This window comes from Microcebus murinus, chromosome 6, assembly GCF_040939455.1.
Source record: "Microcebus murinus isolate Inina chromosome 6, M.murinus_Inina_mat1.0, whole genome shotgun sequence".
NCBI lineage: Eukaryota > Metazoa > Chordata > Mammalia > Primates > Cheirogaleidae > Microcebus > Microcebus murinus.
The window spans coordinates 109124495-109150843 of NC_134109.1; positions in this window are offsets into that span (position 1 = coordinate 109124495).

Below are 26349 nucleotides of genomic sequence, written 5' to 3' on the forward strand. Positions count from 1 at the left end.
ACTTCTCTACTGAAACTTTACAAGCAATGAGAGACTGGGGTCCCATTTCACTCTTCTGAAACAGAATAATGCCCAGCCTAGAATCTCATTTCCTGCAAAACTAAGTTTTCCAAAACTCGAAAAGATCACAAATAGACAACCTAATGAATCATCTCGAAGACCTGGAAAAAGAAGAACAGACCAACCCCAAACCCAGCAAAAGAACTGAAATCATTAAGATCAAATGAGAAATCAAGGCATTTTCAGATAAGCAAAGACTGAAGGAATTCACCAAGACAAGACCAGCCCTTCAAGAAGTACTCAAAACAGTGTAACCCACGGGTCAGCACAATAAACACTCATGAACATAAATCTACTCAAAAGCTAAAGATCAAAGCCAAGAAACCACATGGATCAAGAGAGAAAACAAAGCAACAAAGTTCAACTCAACATAACAGAAATCTGCCCCACCTATCAGTTATCTCAATAAATATCAATGGCTTGAACTCCCCACTCAAGAGACACAGGCTGGCTGAATGGAAAAAAAAAATATAAGCCAAGTATCTGCTGCCTCCAGAAAACACATCTAACCCGCAAGGATGCAGTTAAACTAAAGGTAAAGGGGTCTCTACAATATTTTAAGCAAACGGAAGCCAAAAGAAAGCTGGCGTGGCGGTGCTGATTACAGATAACTTAGTTTTTAAATCAACAAAAGTAATAAAAGACAAACAAGGTCACTATATAATGGTGAAGGGTACAGTTCAACAAGAAGACATAACAATTCTAAATATATATGCACCCAACCGTGGTGCACCCGGATTCATAAAGCAAACTCTACTTGATCTAAACAACTGGATAAACAGCAACAACAACATAATAGTCGAGACTTTAACACCCCACTGACAGCACAGGACAGATCCTCCAAACAGAAAATCAACACAGAAATAATGGACTTAAACAGAATCCTAGACAAATGGGTCTGACTGACATTTACAGGACATTCTACCCCAAAACCACTGAATGTACGTTCTTCTCATCAGCTCATGTGTCATTCTCTAAGATTGACCATATCCTAGGACACAAAGCACGTCTCAAAATATTTTAAAAAATAGAAATCATATCATGTATCTTTTCAGATCACAATGGGATAAAAGTAGAAATCAACCCTAACAGGAACTCTCATTTCTACACAAAGTCATGGAAACTAAACAACCTTGTGCTGAATGATCACTTCATAAATGCAGAAATCAAGATGGAAATCAAAAGATTCTTTGAACTAAATGACAAAGGAGATACAAGTTATCAAAACCTGTGGGACACAGCTAAAGCAGTCCTGAGAGGAAAGTTCATTTCCATAAATGCCTATATCCAAAAGTTGAAAAGATCACAAATAGACAACCTAATGAATCATCTCAAAGACCTGGAAAAAGAAGAACAGACCAACCCCAAATCCAGCAAAAGAACTGAAATCATTAAGATCAAATCAGAACTAAACGAAATTGACAACAGGGAAACCATATGGAAGATTAACAAAACAAAAAGTTGGTTCTTTGAAAAAATAAACAAAATTGACACACCATTGGCTCAACTAAGGAAAAGCAGAAAAGAAAAATCTCTAATAAGTTCCATCAAGAACAATAAAGGAGAAATTACAATGGATGCCACAGAGATATAAGATATAATTCATAAATACTACACAACCTCTATGCACACAAACTGGAAAATGTGGAGGAAACGGACAATTTCTTAGAAACACATAGCCTCCCTAGGCTCAACCAGGAAGAAATAGAATTCCTGAGCAGACCAATATCAAGTACTGAAATTGAAACAGCAATAAGAAACCTTCCTAAAACAAAAGGTCCTGGACCAGATGATTTCACACCCAAATTTTACCACACCTACAAAGAACTGGTGCCTATCCTGCAGAAATTATTCCACAACATCGAGAAGGATGGAATCCTCCCCAACACATTTTATGAAGCAAAAATAATTCCGATACCAAAACGAGGAAACAATGCAACAAAAACAGAAAACTATGGACCAATATCACTTATGAATATAGATGCAAAAATTCTCAACAAAATCCTAGCCAATCGAATCCAGGTGCTCGAGAAAATAATTCATCACAACCAAGTGGGCTTCATCCCAGGGATGCAAGGATGGTTCAACATATGCAAATCTATAAATGTAATTCACCATATAAACAAAAGCAAAAGCAAAGACCATATGATACTCTCAATAAGACACAGAAAAAGCATTTGACAAAATTCAATACCCTTTTATGATAAGAACGCTCAACAAAATAGGCATAGACAGGCTCACCTAAAAATGATACAAGCCATATATGACAAACCCATAGTCAATATCATACTGAATGGGGAAAAATTGAAAGCATTCCCATTTAGAACTGGAACAAGACAAGGTTGCCCACTATCCACTTCTGTTCAACACAGTGCTGGAAGTCCTCGCTACAGCAATCAGACAAGAGAGTGGAATTAAGGGCGTCCAAATGGGAGCAGAAGAGATCAAACTCTCACTCTTCGCTGATGACATGATATTATACCTAGAAAACCCCAAGGATTCAACCAAGAGACTCCTTAAACTGATAAATGAATTTGTTAAAGTCTCAGGATACAAAATCAATACACAGAAATCAGAGGCATTCATATACGCCAACAACAGTACAAGTGAGAACCAAATCAAAGACTCAATTCCCTTCAAAATAGCAACAAAGGAAATAAAGTACTTAGGAATATATTTAACTAAGGAGGTAAAAGACCCCTACAGGGAGAACTATGAAACACCGAAGAAGAAGGAAATAGCAGAGGATGTAAACAGGTGGAAGAATATACCATGCTCATGGGTCAGCAGAATCAACATTTTTAAATGTCTGTACTACCCAAAGTGACCTACAGAGTCAATGCAATCCCTATCAAAATGCCACCATCATTTTTCACAGATATAGAAAAAATAATTTAATGTTTCATATGGAACCAGAGAAGACCCAGTATAGCAAAATCAATCCTAGGCAATAAAAACAAAATAGGAGGTATCAATTTACCAGACTTCAAACTATACTATAAGGCTATAATAATTAAAACAGCTTGTGATTGACACAAGAACAGGGACATTGACCAGTGGAACAGAACCGAGAATCCAGATATAAAACCATCCTCATATAGCCAACTAATGTTCGACAAAGCAGACAAAAACATACACTGGGGAAAAGAATCCTTATTCAATAAATGGTGCTGGGAAAACTGGATAGCAACATGTAGAAGACTGAAACAAGGCCCACACCTTTCACCTCTCACAAAAATCAACTCACGCTGGGTAACAGACTTGAACCTTAGGTGTGAAACTATTAGAATTCTAGAGGAAAATATTGGAAATACTCTTCTAGACATTGGCCTAGGCAAAGAATTTATGAAGAAGACCCCAAAGACAATCACAGCAGCAAGAAAAATAAATAAATGGGACCTGATCAAATTAAAAAGCTTCTACACAGCCAAAGAAACTGTCAAGAGAGCAAACAGACAACCCACAGAATGGGAGAAAATTTTCACAATCTACACATCTGATAAAGGGCTGATAACTAGAATCTATTTAGAACTCAGGAAAATCAGCAAGGAAAAATCAAACAGCCCTATCAAAAACTGGGCAAAGTGTATGAACAGAAACTTCTCAAAAGAAGACAGATTAATGGCCAACAAATATATGAAAAAATGCTCAACATCTCTAATCATCAGGCAAATGCAAATCAAAACCACAATGAGATATCACTTCACTCCAGTGAGAATGGCCTTTATCAAAAAGTCCCCAAACAATAAATGTTGGCATGGATGGGGAGAGATAGGAACACTCCTACACTGCTGGTGGGACTGCAAACTAGTTCAACCTCTGTGGAAAGTAATATGGAGATACCTTAAAGCAATACAAGTAGATCTACCATTTGATCCAGCAATTCCACTACTGGGCATCTACCCAAAAGATCAAAAGTCACTTTATGAAAAAGACACCTGTACTCGAATGTTTATAGCAGCCCAATTCACAATGGCAAAGCTGTGGAAACAACCCAAGTGCCCATCAATTCATGAGTGGATTAATAAAATGTGGTATATGTATACCATGGAGTACTACTCAGCTTTAAGAAACAATGGTGATATACACCTCTTGTATTTTCCTGGATAGAGCTGGAACCCATTCTACTAAATGAAGTATCTCAAGAATGGAAAAACCAGCACCACATGTACTCACCAGCAAATTGGTATTAACAGATCAACACCTCAGTGTACATATAGGAATAACATTTATCAGGTGTTGGGCGGGTGGGAGGGAGGAGGAGGGGATGGGCATATACAAACACAACAAGTAAGATGTGCAATGTTTGGGGGATGGTCATGCTTGAGGCTCTGACTCAAAGGGGAGGGGGCATGGGCAATATATGTAACCTTAACACTTGTACCCCCATAATATGCTAAAATAAAAACAAAAAATTAAAAAAAAATTCTGTTTGTCTAGACTTGAGAAAAGTAGTATCTTAGGATTTTAAAATTTTCTTCTGGGTGGAGTGTGGTAGCTCACGCCTGTAATCCTAGCACTCTCGGAGGCCAAGGTGGGCGGATCCTTTGAGTTCAGGAGTTCCTGACCAGCCTGAGCAAGAGTGAGACCCCGTTTCTACTAAAAAAAAAAAAAAAAAGATAGAAATTAGCTGGACCAGGCGGTGGCCCAGGCGGTGGCCCACGCCTGTAATCCTAGCACTCTGGGAGGGCGAGGCGGGCGGATTGCTTGAGGTCAGGAGTTCAAAACCAGCCTGAGCAAGAGCGAGACCCTGTCTCTACTATAAATAAAAAGAAATTAATTGGCCAACTAATATACATAGAAAAAATTAGCTGGGCATGGTGGTGCATGCCTGTAGTCCCAGCTACTTGGGAGGCTGAGGCAGTAGGATTGCTTAATCCCAGGAGTTTGAGGTTGCTGTGAGCTAGGCTGAAGCCACGGCACTCACTGAAGCCTGGGCAACAAAGCAACTCTGTCTCAAAAAAAAAAAAAAAAAAAAAGAATAAGACATGATGAAAAATATTTGAGAGGAACTAAAAAACTTTCTTGCCATCTATGACACAAGAAAAAAGAAGAAAAAAAAATTTTAAAAATAAGTATTGTCAGTGAAAAATTCAACTGATGTAGGTCTTTATCAAAAATATACATTGTGAATTTATTTTCCCAGATTGTGGCTTTTTTACTCTCTTAATGGTATTTTTAAAGAATTTTTTAATTGTAATAAAGTCCAATTTATGACATTTTGTTTTGATGGTTAGTGTCTTTTATGTTCTATTTAAGAAATCTTCCTGCCCTATTTTTGAAGATATTGTCCTATGTTTTATCTTTCACATTTTGGTGTAATTAATTTTAAATTAATTTTTGTGTATGATGGGAGTTAGGTATCAAGATTCTTATCTTACATATGGGTATACAATTGACTCAGCATTATTTGTTTTAAAATTTTTGTTCTCACTGACTTTCAGTGGCAGCTTTGTCATAAATCAGGTGACTGTGTATGTATGGGTCTATTCTGTCCCATGGGTATACTTTTCTGTCTTTGTGCCAATACCACACCTCTTGATTTCTCCAGCTTTACAGTCGGTCTTGATATCTGATAGCATAAGTCCTCCAGTTTTTGCTTTAAGATGGGCATATCTGGGGGCGGAGCAAGATGGTGGATGAGAAACACCACCAAACAGAGTGTCTCTGCAAAAAAGACAGCTTCTAGAAGAAATTAGAAGAAAGAAGCAAGCAGACGAGCATACATCAGATGAGGGTCAGAAGGAGGGGTACCGGAGATCACGGGAGACTCCATGGGAGGAGGATGCAGAGGAGAACTGGAAGAAAAGAACTCTCAAGATGCTTGAAGACCAGCGGTAAGGGTAGGTGGCACAGTTAACTTTCCCCTCCCTTGCATCTCGGACTGTTGGTGGGCTCCCCAGTGGGTGGAGAGACCTGTGGACACCAACCCAGAGACAGCCACTGTCAGTGAGCAAGACTAAACAAGGCGTGTCATCACCCAAACAAAAACCTAAAGGTAAGAAGCAACAACTGATCCAGATAGGAAGAAATCAGTGAAGAAACTCTGGAGATATGAAAACCCAAATGGAAAGCACACCCCAAAAGAGGAACATCAGCCCCTCAGAAATGGACATCAACCAAAATCAGACGACTATAATGACAGAAGAAGAATTTCGAGCATGGATCGTAAGAAAATTCAACAATTTGCAAGAAAAACTGGATAACCAACACAAAGAAAGCACAAAAAGATTCCAGGAACTGGAACAAAAATTCACTAAAGAAATTGAAGTAATGAAGAAAATATCAAACCGAACTCCTGGAAATGAAGACTCAATTCAGAGAACTACAAAACACAGTGGAAAGACTCAAGAACAGGGTAGATCAAACAGAAGAAAGAATCTCAGACATTGAAGATAACACCTTCCAATTAAATAAATCAGTCACAGAGCTACAGCAGAGAAACAAGAGAAAAGAGCAAAGCCTACAAGAGATGTGGGATTATGTGAAGAAACCTAACGTGAGGGTTATAGAGTTACCCCAAGGGGAAGAAGAAAACACTCAAGGGTTGGATAAGCTATTTGAAGATATAATAGAGGAAAATTTCCCAGGCCTTCATAAAAATCTCGATATACAAGTTCAAGAAGCTCAAAGCACCCCAGGGAGATTCAATGCAAACAGGAAGACCTCACTACATGCAGTCATCAGACTGACCAAAATATCAACCAAAGAGGCCATTCTACCAGCTATAAGACAAAAGAAGCAAGTAACATACAAAGGAACGCCAATCTGAATAACACCAGACTTCTCTACTGAAACTTTACAAGCAATGAGAGACTGGGGTCCCATTTCACTCTTCTGAAACAGAATAATGCCCAGCCTAGAATCTCATTTCCTGCAAAACTAAGTTTTCCAAAACTCGAAAAGATCACAAATAGACAACCTAATGAATCATCTCGAAGACCTGGAAAAAGAAGAACAGACCAACCCCAAACCCAGCAAAAGAACTGAAATCATTAAGATCAAATGAGAAATCAAGGCATTTTCAGATAAGCAAAGACTGAAGGAATTCACCAAGACAAGACCAGCCCTTCAAGAAGTACTCAAAACAGTGTAACCCACGGGTCAGCACAATAAACACTCATGAACATAAATCTACTCAAAAGCTAAAGATCAAAGCCAAGAAACCACATGGATCAAGAGAGAAAACAAAGCAACAAAGTTCAACTCAACATAACAGAAATCTGCCCCACCTATCAGTTATCTCAATAAATATCAATGGCTTGAACTCCCCACTCAAGAGACACAGGCTGGCTGAATGGAAAAAAAAAATATAAGCCAAGTATCTGCTGCCTCCAGAAAACACATCTAACCCGCAAGGATGCAGTTAAACTAAAGGTAAAGGGGTCTCTACAATATTTTAAGCAAACGGAAGCCAAAAGAAAGCTGGCGTGGCGGTGCTGATTACAGATAACTTAGTTTTTAAATCAACAAAAGTAATAAAAGACAAACAAGGTCACTATATAATGGTGAAGGGTACAGTTCAACAAGAAGACATAACAATTCTAAATATATATGCACCCAACCGTGGTGCACCCGGATTCATAAAGCAAACTCTACTTGATCTAAACAACTGGATAAACAGCAACAACAACATAATAGTCGAGACTTTAACACCCCACTGACAGCACAGGACAGATCCTCCAAACAGAAAATCAACACAGAAATAATGGACTTAAACAGAATCCTAGACAAATGGGTCTGACTGACATTTACAGGACATTCTACCCCAAAACCACTGAATGTACGTTCTTCTCATCAGCTCATGTGTCATTCTCTAAGATTGACCATATCCTAGGACACAAAGCACGTCTCAAAATATTTTAAAAAATAGAAATCATATCATGTATCTTTTCAGATCACAATGGGATAAAAGTAGAAATCAACCCTAACAGGAACTCTCATTTCTACACAAAGTCATGGAAACTAAACAACCTTGTGCTGAATGATCACTTCATAAATGCAGAAATCAAGATGGAAATCAAAAGATTCTTTGAACTAAATGACAAAGGAGATACAAGTTATCAAAACCTGTGGGACACAGCTAAAGCAGTCCTGAGAGGAAAGTTCATTTCCATAAATGCCTATATCCAAAAGTTGAAAAGATCACAAATAGACAACCTAATGAATCATCTCAAAGACCTGGAAAAAGAAGAACAGACCAACCCCAAATCCAGCAAAAGAACTGAAATCATTAAGATCAAATCAGAACTAAACGAAATTGACAACAGGGAAACCATATGGAAGATTAACAAAACAAAAAGTTGGTTCTTTGAAAAAATAAACAAAATTGACACACCATTGGCTCAACTAAGGAAAAGCAGAAAAGAAAAATCTCTAATAAGTTCCATCAAGAACAATAAAGGAGAAATTACAATGGATGCCACAGAGATATAAGATATAATTCATAAATACTACACAACCTCTATGCACACAAACTGGAAAATGTGGAGGAAACGGACAATTTCTTAGAAACACATAGCCTCCCTAGGCTCAACCAGGAAGAAATAGAATTCCTGAGCAGACCAATATCAAGTACTGAAATTGAAACAGCAATAAGAAACCTTCCTAAAACAAAAGGTCCTGGACCAGATGATTTCACACCCAAATTTTACCACACCTACAAAGAACTGGTGCCTATCCTGCAGAAATTATTCCACAACATCGAGAAGGATGGAATCCTCCCCAACACATTTTATGAAGCAAAAATAATTCCGATACCAAAACGAGGAAACAATGCAACAAAAACAGAAAACTATGGACCAATATCACTTATGAATATAGATGCAAAAATTCTCAACAAAATCCTAGCCAATCGAATCCAGGTGCTCGAGAAAATAATTCATCACAACCAAGTGGGCTTCATCCCAGGGATGCAAGGATGGTTCAACATATGCAAATCTATAAATGTAATTCACCATATAAACAAAAGCAAAAGCAAAGACCATATGATACTCTCAATAAGACACAGAAAAAGCATTTGACAAAATTCAATACCCTTTTATGATAAGAACGCTCAACAAAATAGGCATAGACAGGCTCACCTAAAAATGATACAAGCCATATATGACAAACCCATAGTCAATATCATACTGAATGGGGAAAAATTGAAAGCATTCCCATTTAGAACTGGAACAAGACAAGGTTGCCCACTATCCACTTCTGTTCAACACAGTGCTGGAAGTCCTCGCTACAGCAATCAGACAAGAGAGTGGAATTAAGGGCGTCCAAATGGGAGCAGAAGAGATCAAACTCTCACTCTTCGCTGATGACATGATATTATACCTAGAAAACCCCAAGGATTCAACCAAGAGACTCCTTAAACTGATAAATGAATTTGTTAAAGTCTCAGGATACAAAATCAATACACAGAAATCAGAGGCATTCATATACGCCAACAACAGTACAAGTGAGAACCAAATCAAAGACTCAATTCCCTTCAAAATAGCAACAAAGGAAATAAAGTACTTAGGAATATATTTAACTAAGGAGGTAAAAGACCCCTACAGGGAGAACTATGAAACACCGAAGAAGAAGGAAATAGCAGAGGATGTAAACAGGTGGAAGAATATACCATGCTCATGGGTCAGCAGAATCAACATTTTTAAATGTCTGTACTACCCAAAGTGACCTACAGAGTCAATGCAATCCCTATCAAAATGCCACCATCATTTTTCACAGATATAGAAAAAATAATTTAATGTTTCATATGGAACCAGAGAAGACCCAGTATAGCAAAATCAATCCTAGGCAATAAAAACAAAATAGGAGGTATCAATTTACCAGACTTCAAACTATACTATAAGGCTATAATAATTAAAACAGCTTGTGATTGACACAAGAACAGGGACATTGACCAGTGGAACAGAACCGAGAATCCAGATATAAAACCATCCTCATATAGCCAACTAATGTTCGACAAAGCAGACAAAAACATACACTGGGGAAAAGAATCCTTATTCAATAAATGGTGCTGGGAAAACTGGATAGCAACATGTAGAAGACTGAAACAAGGCCCACACCTTTCACCTCTCACAAAAATCAACTCACGCTGGGTAACAGACTTGAACCTTAGGTGTGAAACTATTAGAATTCTAGAGGAAAATATTGGAAATACTCTTCTAGACATTGGCCTAGGCAAAGAATTTATGAAGAAGACCCCAAAGACAATCACAGCAGCAAGAAAAATAAATAAATGGGACCTGATCAAATTAAAAAGCTTCTACACAGCCAAAGAAACTGTCAAGAGAGCAAACAGACAACCCACAGAATGGGAGAAAATTTTCACAATCTACACATCTGATAAAGGGCTGATAACTAGAATCTATTTAGAACTCAGGAAAATCAGCAAGGAAAAATCAAACAGCCCTATCAAAAACTGGGCAAAGTGTATGAACAGAAACTTCTCAAAAGAAGACAGATTAATGGCCAACAAATATATGAAAAAATGCTCAACATCTCTAATCATCAGGCAAATGCAAATCAAAACCACAATGAGATATCACTTCACTCCAGTGAGAATGGCCTTTATCAAAAAGTCCCCAAACAATAAATGTTGGCATGGATGGGGAGAGATAGGAACACTCCTACACTGCTGGTGGGACTGCAAACTAGTTCAACCTCTGTGGAAAGTAATATGGAGATACCTTAAAGCAATACAAGTAGATCTACCATTTGATCCAGCAATTCCACTACTGGGCATCTACCCAAAAGATCAAAAGTCACTTTATGAAAAAGACACCTGTACTCGAATGTTTATAGCAGCCCAATTCACAATGGCAAAGCTGTGGAAACAACCCAAGTGCCCATCAATTCATGAGTGGATTAATAAAATGTGGTATATGTATACCATGGAGTACTACTCAGCTTTAAGAAACAATGGTGATATACACCTCTTGTATTTTCCTGGATAGAGCTGGAACCCATTCTACTAAATGAAGTATCTCAAGAATGGAAAAACCAGCACCACATGTACTCACCAGCAAATTGGTATTAACAGATCAACACCTCAGTGTACATATAGGAATAACATTTATCAGGTGTTGGGCGGGTGGGAGGGAGGAGGAGGGGATGGGCATATACAAACACAACAAGTAAGATGTGCAATGTTTGGGGGATGGTCATGCTTGAGGCTCTGACTCAAAGGGGAGGGGGCATGGGCAATATATGTAACCTTAACACTTGTACCCCCATAATATGCTAAAATAAAAACAAAAAATTAAAAAAAAATTCTGTTTGTCTAGACTTGAGAAAAGTAGTATCTTAGGATTTTAAAATTTTCTTCTGGGTGGAGTGTGGTAGCTCACGCCTGTAATCCTAGCACTCTCGGAGGCCAAGGTGGGCGGATCCTTTGAGTTCAGGAGTTCCTGACCAGCCTGAGCAAGAGTGAGACCCCGTTTCTACTAAAAAAAAAAAAAAAAGATAGAAATTAGCTGGACCAGGCGGTGGCCCAGGCGGTGGCCCACGCCTGTAATCCTAGCACTTGGGAGGCCGAGGCGGGTGGATCGCTCAAGGTCAGGAGTTCAAAACCAGCCTGAGTAAGAGCAAGACCCCATCTCTATGAAAAATAGAAAGAAATGAATTGGCCAACTAAAAATATATATAGGAAAAATTAGCCGGGCATGGTGGCGCATGCCTGTATTCCCAGCTACCCAGGAGGCTGAGGCAGAAGGATCCTCTGAGCCCAGGAGTTTGAGGTTGCTGTGAGCTAGGCTGACGCCAAGGCACTATAGCCAGTGCAACAAAATAAGACTCTTTCTCAAAAAAAAAAGAAAGAAAGAAAAGAAAGAAATTAGCTGGACGACTTAAAAAATATATATATAAAAAATTAGCCGGGCATGGTGGCACATGCCTGTAGTCCCAGCTACTTAGGAAGCTGAGGCTAGAGGATTGCTTGAGGCCAGAAGTTGGAGATAGCAAGACTCCATCTCTACAAAAAAATAAAAAGTAATGTCTTTTATAAAACTATTCTATAAATGAAATGAACTGAATTTTAAAAGACAGTGGGCATAAGAAGAGCTGCTATGCCCCCACCCTAGTCCTCACACTGAATATTCTTATTGTTTTTGTATCATAAAATGAAATTAAGCTCTAGTCTCATCTCGGTCTTGAGAGTTCACCTGATGAACCCCCACACCTTTCCTTGCCCATCGCATCCTGCAAATAGAAATTTTACCTCTAAGGGAATCAATTTCTTTTCTTTCCCATTACCTTCTTCAAGAACTGACACTGCAGCTTCAGAAGGTTATCCAATATTTATGGATTTTAGTCACAGAATCCTGTAACTAAACTCTTCCTTAAAGAAAGAAAACAAGTTCTTTTTCAGTCTGTTTATTTAGCACAGTCTTTCTATGCCCGTTTGTTTCCCCCCTAGTGACAGTACTAATCTCATTCAAGCAAAGATAAGTGAGTGAAGTAAGACAGATGTGAGGAAGGAGCCTGGGATCTGAAGCCCCACCTATGTGCGCTGGACTTACCTTTCCAGTCTTCCCCTACTTCTGCTCCCCCACTTTGAACTCTAGGTCAGACAGTCTACAAGCTACTTTCCAAACTCCAAATGTGGTTCAAGATTTCCTTCTTTCATGCTGTTGCACAAATTATTTCATTTGCTTGGAAACACTACCTTCCTCTCAGCCCCATTTAGTCTTTTTTTTTTTTTTTTTTTTTTTGAGACAGGGTCTCACTTTGCTCAGGCAAGAGTGAGTGCCAAGGCATCAGCCTAGCTCACAGCAACCTCAAACTCCTGGGCTCAAGCGATTCTCCTGCCTCAGCCTCCCGAGTAGCTGGGACTACAGGCATGCGCCACCATGCCCAGCTAATTTTTTCTCTATATTTTTAGTTGGTCAATTAATTTATTTCTATTTATAGTAGAGACAGGGTCTCGCTCTTGCTCAGGCTGGTTTTGAACTCCCATTCAGTCTTTACTTGTTCACATCCTATTCTTTGGAGACCCACTGGGGAGAGCTCAACTCCTCAGGTAGCCTTTCCTAACACTCCCCACCTACAGGAGGTCACAGCAGCGGGGCTGACTCCACTCTCTTTCCCTTGTAGAACTCAAGATCTGTATGGGTGAGGCCTGTAAAGTCTTCAAAGATTACAGTAACCATTTGTTAAAAATATTTATCTGCTTCTGTTACACAGTCTTAGTGCAAACATTCAGTAGGGCCTCTTCCTCATTGCTCCCAACACTTCATCTCTCTCTGCTGCTGTCAGCATAGATGGCTTCACTCATTCTGTCTTCTTTGGGCCATGATAGAAGTCCAGAATGTCTAGGAGTCTTTGTACTGCAAGGAGTAAGCAGAATGCCTTTCCCTGTCATAATTACTTTCAGCCATACACCTGGTAGAAGCAGCAGCTTCCGACAGCAAAGATTTATGTCAGGATCTTTCAGCCACCGCACCCTAAGAGTCTGCTTACAGAGGAGATGGCGAGCTAAAACAGAGAAACTGGAGAGAGTTGAATCCAAGGCCTGGCTGTGTCCTGCCTGCTGGCACCGCCAGGAGCACCTAATCCTGGACGGCTGTCAACTAAAATAAAATTTTAAGGCTCACTGCCACTGACTGACTAAATGGACCCAGTCGTGGCCAAAGGAATATCTTAAAACTAAATTGTCTGTCAAAAAGAGGGAAGTCAGACATGCCTCATCATGCCCCCCTCCCTTCTTGGGGACATCCTTTATAACCCATTAACAGGCCTGACGCTGTGTAAGACACACCTGCAGGTCCTCAATTTACACAACAAATCTAGGTCCGGTGGCTTGTCTCTGATAACAGCTCCTTAGGTTAAAACATTCCAAGCAGCCGGGCGTGGTGGCTCACGCCTGTAATCCTAGCACTTTGGGAGGCCGAGGCGGGCGGATTGCTCAAGGTTAGGAGTTCGAAACCAGCCTGAGCAAGACCCCGTCTCTACCAAAAATAGAAATAAATTAATTGACCAACTAAAAATATATATAGAAAAAATTAGCCGGGCATAGTGGCGCATGCCTGTAGTCCCAGCTACTCGGGAGGCTGAGGCAGTAGGATCGCTGAGCCCCGGAGATTGAGGTTGCTGTGAGCCAGGCTGACGCCACGGCACTCACTCTAGCCTGGGCAACAAAGCAAGACTCTGTCTCAAAAAAAAAAAAAAAAAAAAAACATTCCAAGCCTTTAGACAAAGCTTCATGTCTTTAACCAATTACAAGCCAAAAAATCTTTAAACTCACCTATAACCTCCCCCCCCATGACTTTACCTGTAACCCCTGTCTCCCTGAAATGTATAAAACTGAACTGTAACCCAGCCACAGCGAGTCCACCTGCTCAAGGCTTCTTGGGAGTGGCTCCAGGTCATGGTCCTCAAATTCGGCTCAAAATAAACTTCTTTCAAATAATATTTCAGAGTTTGGATGTTTCCGTCCACAGGCCAACACAGGGTACACACCTCACTCAGGGCCTTCAGTGGTGAGAGAAAGTCAGGGGCAAGGAGAACGCAGGACACTGGGGTGGGGGAAGGCAATTGTGTGCCAGAGGTTGAGGGGAAGCAGGGTGAAGGGAAAGCTGCGGGGTGCCTGGACAAGGCAGGGGTCACTTTCTCAACAGGCCGAACAGTGTCACCAGTATCAGCATCTCTCCAGCTCCAAACACCATTTTGTCTGTTTTCTAACTCATTAATTTCTGCTTATATCTGTATTAGTTCCTTTAAAAAAAAATAGTTCCTTCCTTCTACTTTCTTTTGGTCTACTTGGCTTTTCTTCTAGCTTTTCAGTTGATGTTTAATTCTATTGATACAAGCATTTGAGGTAATCCACTTTCTTCTGACAACTGCATTTGTGCTATCTCAGAGATTCAGATGAGCTGTGTTTTCATTATTGCTATTTCATGAAATTCTGCAATTTTGGTTCGTATTACCCTGTTGACCCAAGAGTTGCTTAAACATTTAAAAATTTCCAGGTGGAAAGGTGTTCTTGCTTTTAACTTTCTTATTAATTTATAATTTTATTGCACTGTAATCAGACAATGTTGGTTTGTTTGTTTTTTTCCTTAGAGATGAGGTCTTCCTATGCTGCCCAGGCTGGAGGAAAGCGGCTACTCACAGGTGCCAGCACAGTGCACTGCAGCCTCGAGCTCCTGGCCTCAAGTGCTCCTCCTCCCGCAGTCTCCCTAGTAGCTGGGACTATAGGTGCATGGGATTTTACTATTGCTACTTTTAAAGTTATTGAGGTACACATTGTAAGGTTTTTCTGCGACGGCAAAAAGAAAAGACAGAGAGAAAGAGTGGGGGCTAAGCCACGCGGCTTTATTATGTACTCGAGGACGAGGTTCTGGGACCCCAAGAGAGGGCCCCAGAAGTCGCGGCCCTTTGAAGGGGCTGAGGTCTTTTATACCCTTTAGGCCTGGCTAGGGACTTTTGGCGGCAAGAGCCAGTGATTTTAGGAGGGGCTGGAGGTATTTGTGGAATCCAGGAGCCAAAAAACGTGTCATCCGGGTGGGCATCTGGGTGTGGTTCCTCTCAGCGGGGCCTGGCGGGTCTGGTCTTCTGAGCTTTTTCTTTTTTGATCTAGGGAAGGGAGGGGGCCAACCGGCCTTACACACGTGGACATCAAAAGTGGAATAATAGATACTGGAGACTTGAAAGGTGGGAGGGAAGGAGGGAGGTGAAGCATAGGAAATTACCGAGTGGGCACAATGCTTCCCTGACTATGCAATATATCCATGTAACAACACTACACATGCACCCCGTAAATCTATTTTTTTTTAAAGTTATTGAGGTTTTCTTTGTGATCTAACATATAATCAGAATGTTCATTTCCATTACTCAGCAGACAGTGCTCTGACCCAACAGGTCTCAGACCTGGCCGTAGTGTCTCCGCTCTCAGGCTGGGGGCCTCTGCTTCTGGAGAGAATGCTAGCTGACGCCACCTGGTCCAGCACCGCTAGGGCCTCATGTCCTCTGCCCTCTTCCACACAACTGGCTGCCTCCTGATCAGCTGAGAGCTCTAGAGCTGGCTTGCTGGTTCCAGATATTTATCTCCCTATTTACATGTAAATTGAAGCTTGAGTTCTCTTTCTCCTAGAGTAGCTGTGGGTGAAGGCTGGGGTGATTTGATTTGTTTTCATTGTTGGTTTTATGGTTTGTGAAGGACTGTGAAGGGATTTAGGCATCTGGCATTATTCTACAGGAATCAGGAAGCTTTGTGTTTTCTCTTTATCCTATCTTTTCTTTGCCGCCTTTTCTTCACTCTTGCTTTCCACTGGCTTCCTCAAATTTTCTCCTTTGTCCTCAGGTTGGGGTAGGTAAAATAAAAAATTAAAAAATAGAAGAAAAAAAACCCACCAAATTTTCTCCTTCCCTTTCTGTCCACAAAGAAGTCACAGTTCTATTTCTGTTCTCTTCGTGAGCACCTTAACAGTGTTCAGGGCGCAGTCGGCTGCGCTCGCCTGATTAGCCGCGGGGCGCCGCCCGGGCGGCACGCGCGAGCCCATCTGCAGGAAAAACCAGTCTCTGAGTACAGTGCGATAACATCATACGTTAATAAGAAAATTAAAAGCAGGAAGACCTTTCCAGCTAGAAAGTTTGAAGAACTCTATTAAGCAACTGTTGGGTCAACAGCATGTACAATTATTTAGCTTAGCAAAGTCTAAAGTTAATTACTATCACCGCCTTCCTTCCAGACAGTATAAAGACCTTAGAATGCTTTCACTCTCATCATCTCCCTCTCATAGTATTATTCATTCAGCAAACATTTGTGAGCCCTTACCACCTACCAGGTTGATACAGTAATGAACAAAAGAAGGGGGGTGGCAGGGAATCCTATTCTAATGGATTTTCTGCTCTAGTGGGAGAGACAAACAAGATGCAGAATGAGGCCCAGCGCCTCGGCTCATGCCTGTAATCCTAGCACTCTGGGAGGCTGAGGCGGGCAGATTGCTCAAGGTCAGGAGTTCGAAACCAACCTGAGCAAGAGTGAGACCCCCGTCTCTACTCTAGTAGAAAGAAATTAATTGGCCAACTAATATATATAGAAAAAATTAGCCGGGCATGGTGGCGCATGCCTGTAATCCCAGCTACTCTGGAGGCTGAGGCAGGAGGATCACTTAAGCCTAGGAGTTTGAGGTTGCTATGAGCTAGGCTGACGCCACAGCACTCACTCTAGCCTGGGCAACAAAGTGAGACTCTGTCTCAAAAAAAAAAAAAAAGGTGCAGAATGAAAATATGCAGTATGTGCATACTGAAAAGTACTCAGGACAGGGGGCAGTGGCTCATGCCTATAATCCTAGCACTCTGGGAGGCCGAGGTGGTCGGATCCCTTGAGCTCAGAAGTTCGAAACCAGCCTGAGCAAGAGCGAGGCCCTGTCTCTACTAAAAAATAGATAGAAATTAGCTGTACAACTAAAAATATATAGATAAATCAAGATAATGCTGGTAAATTACACCTGAATTTGTTTAAATGAGAAAAAAAAAAAGATAATGCTGGTAAAGAAGAAAATATAAAAGAAAAAGAAAAAAATATATATAGAAAAAATTAGCCAGGCATAGTGATGCATACCTGTAGTCCCAGCTACTCGGGAAGCTGAGGCAGGAGGAGCTAGGCTGACGCCACAACACTCACTCAAGCCTGGGCAACAGAGTGAGACTCAATCTCAAAAAAAAAATAAAAAATAAAAATAAAGAAAAGTACTCAGGAGCAAAAGATAAAGCAGGATGGGGAATCTGAAGGGGGTCATGAAAATCCTCACTAGAAAAGTGAATTATGAATTAAGACCTGAACGAAGAGAGAGAGCTAGCCATGCAGATATCTTGGGGAAGAACATTCTAGGCAAAGAGAACAGCAAGTGCAAACACTCTAAAGAACTTTTTGACATGTTTAAGGAAGAGAGCAAGGGAGTCTGTGACGCTACAGAGAAAGGAATGGGGGAAGAGCGGTAGGATTTGGAGGTCACAGAGCTATTCAGGAGAACAGAGTAGGACTCTATATAGTCCACATTGAGGATTTCAGCCTGTATTCTGAGACGGTGACCTGTTCAAGAGTGCCGAGGGACACGTTGGTGTATCGTGCATCAGGATCACTCTGGTTGCTGTACTAAGAACAGAATGCTGGGGTAAAGCCAGTTAGGAGGTACGACAGCAATCCACATGTGAGACAGTGGTGACTGGGCCAGGATGGCGTGGTGGGAGCTGATGGGAAATGCTTGAATTCTGACTGTGTTTTGAAAACAGATGGGACAGAATTTGCTGACTAGCCAGTGAGGTGGGAGGAAAAGCGAGAGGTCAAGGAAGACACTGGACATTTTGACCTGAGCAACTGGAAGAATATTGCCCTTAATGTCCCATTGACTGGAATTTAATTAAGCACATGGCACAGTAGGCAGACTTCTAAGAATTCCTCCAACGACCATTTCCCTGGCATAATCCTTTCCTTCCTCTGAAGGTAGGTAGAATCTGAGATATGATCTCACTCCTATGATTATGTTCTGTTCTTGGGCAGAAGAGAGATTATCCAGGTGCCTCTAATCTAATCATAAGTCCTTGAAAATCACAGAGTTTTCCAGCTACTAGGCAAAAGGGGAAGTCAGAGAGTATATTAATGAGGGTTCTCCAGAAGGACAGACCAACAGGATAGGTAGGTAGATAGATGGATGGATGGATGAGAGGCACTTTATTAGGGGAATTGGCTCATGCAATTATGGAAGCTAAGAGGTCCCACAACAGGCTCTCTATAAGCTGGAGACCCTGGGATGCTGGTAGCAGGACTCAGTCCAAGTCTAAAGTCTAAAGTCTGGGCCGGGTGCGGTGGCTCACGCCTGTAATCGTAGCACTTTGGGAGGCCGAAGCGGGCGGATTGCTCAAGGTCAGAAGTTCGAAACCAGCCTGAGCGAGACCCCGTCTCTACCAAAAATAGAAAGAAATTAATTGACCAACTAAAAAAATATATATATACAAAAAATTAGCCAGGCATGGTGGCGCATACCTGTAGTCCCAGCTACTTGGGAGGCGGAGGCAGTAGGATCGCTGAGCCCAGGAGATTGAGGTTGCTGTGAGCCAGGCTGACGCCACAGCACTCACTCTAGCCTGGGCAACAAAGTGAGACTCTGTCTCAAAAAAATAAATAAATAAATAAATAAAGTCTAAAGTCTGAAGTCTAAAGGCTTCAGAACCAGGGAAGCCAATGGTATAACTCTCAAAAGGGGATTGCTGATGTAAGTCTTAGAATCTGAAGGTGGGAAAGCTTAGAGTTTCCAAAGACAGGCTAGGAAGAGTGCACCCCGCTCCAGCAGATAGATAGACATATTTGCCTTCTCTCCATTTTTGCTATCTCTTGGCCCCAGCAGATTAGATGGCACCCACCTACATTGAAGGTGCATCCCCCACCTAGTCTACTCAGACTCACATGCTAATCTCCTCTGGAAACACCCTCACAGATATACCCCAAAATAATGCAAAGAAGCCAGCCAAGCCCAGACTTCTGACCTACAGAATTCTCAGATAATAAGGGGGTGTTGTTTTAAGCTGCTAAATTTGTGGTCACTTGTTACCCTGCAATAGAAAACAAACACACCTGTCCACACCCAATACTTGGGGAAGTTGGGAAATGGTGTCTCCAGCTGAACACCCAGGTTCATTGTCAAACTTGGAAGAGCAGTTCTATAATGAAACAAACAGGGGAGGCCGAGGCGGGAGGATTGCTTGAGCTTAGAGAGCCTGTAGTCTCAGCGACTTGGGAGGCTGAGGCAGGAGGATCGCTTGAGCCCAGGAGTTTGAGGTTCCTGTGAGCTATGATAATGCCACTGCACTCTAGCCCAAGTAACAGAGCAAGACTGCCTCAAAAAAAAAAAAAAAAAAAAAACAAAGAAAAGAAAAGAAAAGAAAGAGAAAGAAAGAAGAAAGAAAGAAAGAAAGAAAGAAAGAAAGAAAGAAAGAAAGAAAGAAAGAAAGAAAGAAAGAAAGAAAGAACGAACCCTGGCAGAGAAGGGAGCTCCCAGTCACACTCAGGAAACCTGTTTTCCCAGACTACATTAAAACACTAGTTGATGCAGGGTCATGGTCTCAGAAGCGAAGGAAGGCTGTGACATTAGGTTGCCACCACCGTGGCAAAGCAGAGGATGCTTATACCACCGTGATTTATCCTTTGAAGCTGAGTACACCACAGTCCTGTAGAATCTAAGTTCTAGTAGCAATGGGGGAGGTGGTCGCTGTTGTGTAAGGAGGTATCAAAACCTACCTTTATGGGAGGTTGAGTAAACAGCGTGCTATCACTCAGCCTCACCAGGACACGTGTGTAGTACCCTCTGGTGGACGGTGGTGGTACTTGAGCCAGGCTGATCAGGATCCCCTGTTCCTCCACCACCTCCACCGCCTTCCTGCCAGCCACCATCATCTCAGGGAAGAACCCTCCTAGAAGACTACTGATTGGTCTCCCTGCTTCCATTTCAGCCCACCAGAATGACCTTGTAAAACCTTCATCAGGTCATGTCATCCCCCTTGCTCAAAACTCAGCACAATTTCCCTTAGAGTCCTCAATGTGGTCTGCTCCATAAGAGTACCGCCACCCACCCCAGCTACTTTTGTCACCAAGTCCCACCTTCTTCCCCTTACTCTCTCCGCTCAGCCACGTGGGGCTGCTGGCTCTCACTCTGCAGCATAACACACCAAGCAAGCAGCCTTTGCAGTTGCTGTGTCATCTGCCTACAAGGCATGGGTGGACTACTCCTTCATCTTCACGTCTGTGCTCAGATATCCCACCGCACTTTATCATGCCCCCCCAAAACAAACCTTTGCCCAGTGCTCCATATCCCCTCAACTGCAAGCATTCTTTACCATAACATTTAACACCGTTGCATTAAATGGTGTGGTGCACCATAGCACCGCATTGCATATTTATTTACTTATATATATTTATTACTTGTCTCTCCCTACTAAAATGTAGACGTCAAATAAGTAGAAACTTTGTTTTGTTCCCAGTTGTGCCCCCAAGATCTAGAACTTACTACAGTAAGTGCTCAAAAATATATGTTGGATAAATAAATGAAATAAGACTGAACAATGAACAGACACTGTATGGTCTTCATTGTTTCATCTTGGATATCAAGACTTGTCATTTTCGAAGACTGGAAAAGTTTAAAAAAGGGAAAAAAAGACTTGTCACAAAAGATCAACTCTCTAAAAATTTATATAAAATTAATAAAATTCCCATTATAATCTAACAGTTTCTTTTTAATTGGATTTAATTATCTTGCACTTCATTTGGAAAGAATAAGGTCTTGAAAGTAGCCAATAAATATAGGAAGAAGTACACTAAGAGTGCACTTTGCCTATCAGCTATCAGAAGGCACTATAAAGCTACCATAACAACATCAATATAATATTGGCCTGTGAATAGGCAAATAATCCAATGGAATAGAATAGAAAACCCAGGAATAGGTATCTGTTTATAAGAATATCACATACAAACAGTGAAATTTTAATTCAGTGGGAAATGGGTGATTATATAATAAATGGTGATGGTATTATCTACCAATAAAATAACTGGACCTCTACTTTATATCACATACAAAAATAAGTTCAAAGTAGATTAAATGCTGAAACATAACTGGCATTTTTAGACTCCCAACATAAATTCAGAATATCATTAATTTGGTCCTCATGCCTATATGAAGACCTCTAACTGATACCATCACGGTTGCCATTTATAGTGCACATTCTTAATCCTTTGGCTTTAAAAAGCCCCATTTCATGGCTAGGCTTAGAGTGTCAAAGCCCAAGCAGAATGAGGAGGGAGTCTGTGGTGGGGTGTGAGGGATCGGTAGTGGTAAGAGCGGGGTGTTGGAACCCAAGCAGGAGGAGGGTTTCCCAAGGGAATTGGAGTAGTGGATGTAGCTACTCATCAGGGACTGTCAGAGCCCAAGCCAGGTGAAGGCAGTGTCCATGGAGGGGCAGGACAAGAGACTGATCAAATAAGTAAGTAATTTGAGGATAACAGGAAGCAAGTTTCTTTCTATTAAAAATGAAAGGACGAATATAGCAGTGGAGAAACTAGAATGAACCCTGTGGCATTGAATTGGGGGTGAAATCATGGTTTTCATTTGATGTAAAGAGATATGTGTATAAATATGAGTATATATGTATAAAACATATATATATATTTTTTTTTTTTTGAGACAGAATCTGGCTTTGTTGCCTAAGCTAGAGTGAGTGCCATGGTGTCAGCCTAGCTCACAGCAACCTCAAACTCCTGGGCTCAAGCAATCCTACTGCCTCAGCCTCCCGAGTAGCTGGGACTACAGGCATGCACCACCATGCCCGGCTAATTTTTTCTATATATATTAGTTGGCCAATTAATTTCTTTCTATTTAAGGTAGAGATGGGGTCTCGCTCTTGTTCAGGCTAGTTTCGAACTCCTGACCTTGAGCAATCCGCCCGCCAGAGAGCTAGGATTACAGGTGTGAGCCACCATGCCCGACTAAAACATATATTTTCTACATATATCCACTGAGAGGATCTGGGAGCAGTGGCATCCTAAAGCGAGGAGCCCACTAAGCACCCCGATCTTGAAGATTCCGAATGCTAAGAAGCCTGGAAAACAGCATCTACAGCATCTTTTTTTTTTTTTTTTTTGAGACAGAGTCTTGCTTTGTTGTCCAGGCTAGAGTGAGTGCCGTGGCGTCAGCCTAGCTCACAGCAACCTCAAACTCCTGGGCTTGAGCGATCCTTCTGCCTCAGCCTCCTGAGTAGCTGGGACTACAGGCACGCGCTAATTTTTTATATATATATCAGTTGACCAATTAATTTCTTTCTATTTATAGTAGAGACAGGGGTCTCGCTCTTGCTCAGGCTGGTTTTGAACTCCTGACCTTGAGCAATCCGCCCGCCTCAGCCTCCCAAGAGCTAGGATTACAGGCGTGAGCCACCACGCCCGGCCTTGGAAAACAGCATCTTAATCAAGTAAATCAAGTTATCAAAGTTAACATTGCCAATAATGCAACAGACTGTGCACCACTTGATAGGATGCAATGAGAAGAACACAGAATTATTTCTGCTATATTTCTGTTAAAGATGCATAATTTGAATCTAGACATGAGGGTACATCAGACAAATTCAGATCAAGGAACATTCTACAAAATAACAGGGCTGTTATCTTCAAAAGTGGTTATGAAGGTTAAGGAAAGACTGCGGAACCATCCCAGACAAAAGAGGGATGAAAACCAAAGCAATGTGTGATCCTGGGTTGGATTCTTCTGCAAGGACATTATTGGGACAATTGGCGAAACTTCAATGGGGTATGTGGATTACATTACAGTAAAGTATCATTGTCAGCGTCCTGGTTTTGATGGGTTTATTGTACTTATGTAAGGGAATGTTGCTGTTTGTAGGAAATGCGGTGTAGTATTCTCGTGGTTGACAGGGCATATTGCTGGCAACATACTCTTCAATGGTTCATGGCAAAAAAACTTTTTTTTTTGCACTTGCCTTGCAATTTTTCTGTGGTTTTAAAATTATTCAAAATAAAAAAGTGGAAAAAGGTGGAAAAAAATCTTGTTTTAACCAGGAATCCAATGGGGGAAGAAAGAAACAAAAACAAAATTGCATGTATACAATCGGAATTTACAAACCAGGTGCACAGTGGCTCACACCTGTAGTCCCAGCTACTCGAGAGACTGAGGTAGGAGGATCGCTTGAGCCCAGGAGTTCAAGGCTGCAGCAAGCTATGCAACACCCCAGACTGGACAACAGAGTGAGATCCTTCCATCTCTAAAAACTAAAAAACAAAACAACAACAAAAAAGAACTTACAGTTATGTGTACCTGTATACATAATTCAATATAAAAAATAATTGTCAACTTCCAGAAGGAATGATTTGATGTGTATTTCCAGAAAGAAAGGCACTGTGTTAGGGACCGACCTTCCACAGCCCCACCGGACAGAAGAGCAGAGACATCGAGGATGTAATTACACAAGAGGAGGTTTATTTTCTGGCTAGCCAGGGTCCAAGCCCCAGAGCACCAACGCAGTGGTCACTCTTGCAGGCAAGGACCCCGACTGGGGTTGCAGCGTGCCTTTTATCCCTATGGTGCATATGCTATGCAGTGGCTGATCACGCGTGGATCATGCATTGACCTTTAACATGATTGGTTGGCTGGCAGCCCCACTATACAGGGGTCCGAACAATGCAAAGTTGGCGCAATCAAGCAAGCAAGCAACGGTTTCCATGGCAAGCAAGCAACAGTTTCCAGAAGCCGGATGTTAGTTCCGGCTTCACTGGGGTGTGGGCCTTGCAGGTGTGCAATGTCTCGACCCCGGCTTCACTGGGGTGTGGGTCTTGCAGGTATGCAATGTCTCGACCCCTCACAACTGGACATGAAAAGCCAATCTATAATCACCTATATTAGTAATCCATATTGTCCTTTCTAGCATTATTCCAAACACTGGTGGAAGAAGAGTCAATTGGTAAAGGTTTGAGGACACACGGACATGCCTGAGCACCGCTCCTGTTATATTGATTGATTCAACGTGTGTTCTGTATCCTGGAGAATGGCACCCCATCTTTGCAGAGTATTGTCTCTGCTTCGGCAGACTGCCTCACACTCTATGAGGCTGTTGGAGGCAAGGACCCTCAAAGACCCTCAACTCCCCTATGACTCGTCCTACGCACGGGCTTCACCCTGGAAAATTCCAGCTATAGGTCCGAGAAGAATGCAGTCCATGACGTGCTGACCACGGGATGCTCCAGGGAGTGCTGACTGCAATTGTTCCCGACCACCTGCCAGGTTGGAGATGAGTAACCAGTCACAAACAGCTTCGATACCGGTAAGACGCTGATTGGGGCTGATTAACCCAGACCCAAGACTCATCGTCGCCCCACTCTATTTTTCTGTTTCTACTTCCTTGTTTCTGTATGCTTATAAAACCTACAAAGAATCTAAGTAAAGCAGACCTTGACAACCCTTTGCTTGGTCTCGTTCCTTTCTCTCGCCCATCTCTTTCAGGCACGGTCCCCCTCGCCCCCCACGAGTAACAGAAGGTCCCGCGGGCCGGGACAAGTGGCGCCCAACGTGGGGCTCGAGGTACAGACTTTTGTCAGATGCACGCGGTTTACAGACAGTTCTCTGGAGAATCCCTGAAGAGACCTCCTTTCTGCCGCTCACAGAATCGACGGTCTGGTGAGTAGATTTTTTACATTGTCATCCCATCGAGATGGGCCATTCTTTGTCTAAAGAGGCCGTTTTTATCAAGGATCTCAAGGCCTCGCTCAGAGAGAGAGGAATTAGAGTTAAGAAAAAGGATCTAGTAAAGTTTTTTGTGTTCATTGATTGTGCTTGTCCTTGGTTTATTGTTAGTGGACCTGAAATTCACCCACGCAAGTGGCAAAAGGTAGGCAGAGATCTAAACAATTTACTTCTGAATCAGGGCCCAGATGCCGTCCCTGTATCCGTTTTCTCGTACTGGGGACTAATCAGAGATATTGTTAAGGGAGCAGATTCAGACCCCAATAAAAAGCAGCTGCTCTCAGTAGCAGAATTCTGCCTCCGACCCGTGTCGCAGTCCGCTTCGAGAACGTCTTTACAGGCGACCGGAGGGTCGGCTTCCCCTAATGATCCTGAGAGACCAACATGCCCTTCCCCTTGCCCCTCAGTTTGTATTAATATGCCCCCTCAGGACCCCGAGGCTGAGCTCCAGACATCTAGGGACGAGCCCCCGATTAGTAGGCCAGACACCAAGACCCTCTATCCTCCTTGGCCCGAGGGTACAGCCCCTCATGCATTCAATTACCCGGTATTCAAGAAACAACCCCTCCAAGAGTCCCTCGACCCCGCAGAAGAGGCCACCCTCAGAGAGGAAGCGGCCCGATATCACGATCCCGAATGGCCTCCTCCTTACGCACCCCAAATTTGCACACCTTCGTTAATGCCTCCCCTTACAATGCCCTTACTTTTGCGTGCCAAAAAAGACTTATGTCAAAGGGTTACACAATTAAAGGATGTCTTACAACTTCAAAAAGAGTTTGCCCAGCTTTCCAAAGACTTGTCCTCCCTCCAAGATACGCTTAAAGATTCGGTCTTCATTAGCCACCCACGTCATGAGACCGCCCAGTCATACGCCACCTTAAATAAAAAATCCTTAAAGTCCTCCCATAAAGCCCTAGCATTCCCAGTAGTTACCAGGTCTAATAGGCAAGGAGACCTTGCCACCCCTTCTTCTAGCCAGTCCCCGCCCCAAGATTCAGATGACGAGAATACAGAAGAGAAAGAAAGGGAAAGTGAAAGTGATGACCCCCGGAGG